Source organism: Nicotiana tabacum, chromosome 16 (assembly GCF_000715075.1).
Source record: "Nicotiana tabacum cultivar K326 chromosome 16, ASM71507v2, whole genome shotgun sequence".
Taxonomy (NCBI): domain Eukaryota; kingdom Viridiplantae; phylum Streptophyta; class Magnoliopsida; order Solanales; family Solanaceae; genus Nicotiana; species Nicotiana tabacum.
Window position 1 is genome coordinate 129,819,310 of NC_134095.1, and position 5,249 is coordinate 129,824,558.

At 35.9% G+C, this 5,249-nt stretch overlaps 1 pseudogene; it reads left to right on the top strand.

The window, feature by feature from the left end:
- Positions 1-2,140: 2,140 nt before the first annotated feature.
- Positions 2,141-3,475, top strand: LOC107775975 (ethylene-responsive transcription factor ERF118-like; annotated as a pseudogene).
- Positions 3,476-5,249: the final 1,774 nt, after the last annotated feature.

Consider the following 5,249-nt stretch of genomic DNA (forward strand, 5'->3'; position numbering starts at 1 on the left):
ATGAAATTTTTTACCTTTTTAGACTTATACTAGGGATGAAACTCTCCTACTATGTGTAGGGGTGGGCATTCGGTCGGTTCGGTTCGGTTTGAAAAAATTCGGTTCGGTTATTCGGTTTTCGGTTTTGTAAAAGTAGTAACCGAAACCGAACTGAAATAAGTTCGGTTCAGTTCAGTTATTCTAATTTCATTTCGGTTTTCGGTTGAACATTATCATATTAGACTCCCTCTATGTAATAATAAGACCGGCGAATTTGTTGTTTTTTCCCAAAACTTCGAAATTGTTGGAAATATTGTGTTTATAGGAAAAAAATAGACTAAACTTTGCACACTTTATGGATCATAAAATTCAAACATAGTGTAAATTACAACTCTATGTGAAATTCTCTCGGTATCTATCACATATGCTATGGAAGTTTTAATAGACTGAAAGTCTTTAAGATTGGAAAGTTGATGGACTTACTTAATTGGGTTGAGTCTTTGATAGATTGGACCTAATAGTATTAATTTATTACCTATGGGCTTAGCTTATGTATAACTTAAAGAACGTATATGTTAATAATTCGGTTTTTCGGTTAACTGAACTAAAAAACTTAATAACCGAAAACCGAACCGAAAAACCAAAATTTTAAAAGTTTAAACCGAAACCGACCGAACAAAAACCGAAATAAAAAAAAAAATTCTATTCGGTCGGTTTATTCGGTTCCGACCGAAATATGCCCACCCTGACTATATGAAGAGGAAGTTTTTCTTTTTGTAACACGCAAATCAAAGCAATACAAATCAACTTTTCTACCTTTTAGTTATTGCTAAAGTTATTATTTAATTGTTCTGTTCTTTATTCACAACTGGGATCGAACCGAGGGTCTAATCGAGGACGAGGTCACTGTTTAATCTAAGTTCGGGCTCGATCATAACATTAAAGCTGGTTTGATCGTTTATTTCATCTTTAACTTGTTTATCTAATATTTTTGATTATTTGTGTTGAATCAAACCACGTATTCTTAAAATTGCGTACAAATTTAATTGTTATCTGATTTAGGGGTACACAATATCATCTCAAAAAGTATCGAAAAACAAAATCATCTCAAATCTAACAATCTGTCAATTCCATATGTTACTCTAAGTCTAGGAAATAGGAACATGTTTTCTGGACGAGTAAAATTTGAAAATACTCAGCACTCATGTCTTCATTAAATCCATAAATGCATAACAAATGTCTTTTGCTTGCTATATTTTTATACTTAATCATGATTAATATATTAATTCACCATGTGGGTAAATTTTTCTTAGTGGAAAAACTTAGATTGTGTAGAGAGAAATGGTGCGCAGAAGAGAGAAAAAGACAGAAATCAAACAAGGCATATACATATATACATACAAATACACATATACATAAATACAATTCATTTAATACAGAGTATAAAGAATTAATTAAGCATGGGCTTAGATTTTCGACGTTACATATGATGTCCTTTCTTCTCTCCCTCTTTTTCCATTTTTATATATTGCGATTGGCGTCTGTCAAATGTTGTCTGAAAAGAAAACCAGAAAAACGCAGCCACCCATGACCCAATCATAGTTTTACACTAATAATCGAGCTTTTTACTAATTCTTTATATCAGTGTGATTTAATATCTGATTATAAAAACTAAACAGATCTTTTTGTCAGATACTGGAAAAGGAAATCTTGGCCATAGATTCCTAATCCTGTTCCTTTCTACTCTATTTTATTGGTATCTATAAATAGGAATATCTTATCTACAGTTTCTCCCTTTTCCTCGCTTTTTTGGCGAACAAGACCCAAAGAAAATAAGTGGGTTTTGGAGAGATTTATGTCGGCAAGGTCTGCTCTGTCTGTGATTGAATTTGGGGCTCCATTGTACCTCTGCTTTTCAGTTTCCTCACTCTTCTTTGTTCTCTGTTTGCAATTTTCACCAATTATTTCCATGGGTTTGAGGCCCAAAAGGTACTTTTTTCTTACTTACCTTAAATCACTAGAAGTTTTAGCTATTGTTCATTTACACGTGTTTCAATTTTAGTGTTTTTGGTTGTTTTTTCTGGAAGCTGATCTGATGTGGGGTTTTGTTCATTTTTTCTATTTTACAGGAATTGGTTTGGAGAAGTGTGTTTTGGGGGATTTCACATAAAGCAGTTTTTACATCTTATTTTGCTCTTGAGACCGCCTCTTACTTGATACACAACGTAATTTTGCCCAATTTTTGCGTCAAATTTTGTGTATTACATCCTTTTCCCTGTGTTTTCCTTTACTTTTTGTTAGTTTCCTTTTAAAAAAGACCAATTTTTGGCGAATATTGAGGTATTTTGGAGTGAAACAAGTCAGAATGTTTGAGCCTGAGAGACTATTTTCATCAGATCTTGAAAATCTGAAAAGAAATATAAAGGAAAAAGCTGATACAGACAGAAAAATGAGGAAAATTAGGATTGTTTGTTATGATCCTGATGCTACTGATTCCTCTGATGATGAGGGGATCAATTATCCCAAATCCAAGCATTTCGTTCGGGAGATTAAGTTGCAGATTGGCAACTCTTTTAGTACCCCCAAAACTTCTGAAACAGAATGTTCTTTTCAAGATAGCAACAATGGAGAGAAAAAACCAAAAAATAAAGCTTTAGCTAAACCCCTGATTCAACCAAGGCAGGGTTTATCGAAATATAAAGGTGTTCGTCAACGAAAATGGGGCAAATGGGCTGCTGAAATTCGCGATCCCTTCAAAGGAAGACGGGTCTGGTTGGGTACTTATAGTACTGCTAAGGAGGCTTCTCGAGCTTACGAATTGAAACGCCTTGAATTCGAGAGAATGACTAAGAATAGCACAAATGTGTCTGAGAAGAGTTCTGATGACCAAAATCAAACCAATACTAATGTTGCTAGTGTCTCAGAGGACTCTGCAGAAAGCTCGGCGTCACATACTTCACACTCCTTGCCATCATCAGTTCTTGAATTGGACTCTTTAACTTCTGCCTCTGCTTCTACTCCAATTTCAGGACATAATGATAATGAAAAGGCGAGCAATGTTGCTTTGGAGGCTAATGTTCTTGAACAAGAAGTTCCTGAGTTGGCATTAATGGAGGAAACTCTATCTTTGGCTCAAATTGGTGAAACTATGGACCTTGAGTTGGCGCTGATGATTTCAGTCAGCATTTGGATGAGTTTGTTATCGATGATTTTGAGGACCCTCCGGTTTGTGTGATCGAGGGTGATGACCAGTTGCCTCCTGGTTTGCCTGATTTTGATTTCGACTTTGATTTTGATGGCTACGATGAGTCCTTTGGTTTGATGGATGATGCTCCGCGGATGAATGGAACAGCCCTCAACATAGCGTGCCCATAATTTTGCAGCTTAGATGAGTTATATCTGGATATAATATTAGTATTACATGTTTTAAGTATCAATTGAGTTGTATGTCCCAAGAATCAGTTAAATAGATGCTTGAGACCGTGATTTTTCCTTAGTGAATTCTATTTAGTGTTCATTGAAATAGTGAGTGCCTTTGGGTTTTCCCGTGCTCTTAGAGCCGTCCAAAGGGCTTTGTTCTTAATCTGCTTAGTCTTCGAGTGTATGTTGCCGATGAAAGCGCTTGAAAACAAGTGTGATTTTACTCCCTATTATCCATCTTTTTTACGAACTATGATATCAGTGATGAGTATGATATGAAATTTAGCAGAGAAAACTCTTTTATTTTGTCTGTTCTTCTCCTATTGATAGCCATTGTATGTCATATGTTTGATGCTTTCTTGGCTTAGCATGTTTCAACCTAGAGTTCCTTTTGGTTGGGTGTGAAAGTTACAAATTCAGAATTTCTTGATTCAAATTGGTGGCAGACTTATCATTTGTGCTTCTGATTTGGTGTTTTTGCTATTTATGTTATGGTTCATTACAAGGTATGAGTCTTGAGGCTCACATCGGTATTGCAATGTGCTGATGTGGGGTTTATATAGCTTTGGGCTCTCCCACCTTAATAGCTAGATTTGGGGGTGTTGTTTTCCCTGGGTTGTGTCACATTATCAAGGGCGGAGCTACAGTAGTAGGTGTGGGTTCGGGCAACTTTTCAGGGTGCGGGTTCGGGCAACTTTTTCCTAAACCCTCTATTTGTACAGAAAAATTCACGGCTTCAATAAAAATATATGACGTTGAACCCAGTTACAAAAGGCGTTTGGGTTCAGTGGTAAGGGCTGTGAGAAAACACTCAGGTTTGAGACCCCGTAAAGCAACGCATTTTATTGCATTTTTACCACGTTTTTAAATTATTTTTTATTTTTTATAAAAAAAAAAGCACAAACTAATTATAAAATAGAATGACAAAGCTCTAAACAAAGGAGCCTACTGGTTTCCTTGCAAAATCAGAATTACACTTTTCCTTTTTCATAAACAAAAGCTCCTCTAGCTAAACAAAAGAAAAAAAAGATGCATCTTCACAATTCTGCATCCAAATAAAATAACAAAAATTAGGGTTTTGTTGTTTACATCCCACACACTTTAAATCCTAGTCCCAAATATCTGCTCTTTATGCAATCAACTAATATTATATCGTCTGAGCTTTCCGGTGCTAGTGAAGTGTGCTAATATCTCGAACACCAATATCATTGCCTTTAGCTGTGTTTACCTCGAAAATACGAGTAACAATTAAATTTGATTAGTGATTTTAAAGATATATAATTTAGTTCAATACCAATTAATAATCAAGAAATATGAAGTAGAAACGAAAGATAGAAATAAATCAAACCAATGTTACTTAGCAGCAGTGACCTCGAGGTAGCTCGGGGTAGTAAGAACAATTAAGTAATAAAAATAAAGCAAGAACAATGGAGCTAAAGGACAATGCTAATGAACAGTACGAAAAAGGTAAAGCGTACATTCTTTTTTTAGTGATGATAAGATGTCTTACAAATGATTGGGGTCCCTTTATATAATAGATGAGCCCTAAATAAGGAATATTTCTATTTACAGTAAGGAATATTCTAGGTACAACTGTCTAACCGCCTAGTACGGAATAGTACAATCATATTTTGGGATTTAAGCCACGACTTTGGGGACGTGGCAGGAATCCAACTCGTTCTGGTACAAATCCACAACCGTACTATTTCAGGGTCGAACACACTAGACCTCGATATGCATCGCGCTTCGCCTTCGAACTCGGGCCTGGTCCTTCGAGCTCGAACTAGATAGCCCCGGACTCGGACTCGGACAGGCCCTCGAACCTTTAAGTCGGAGGCATACGATTTCGA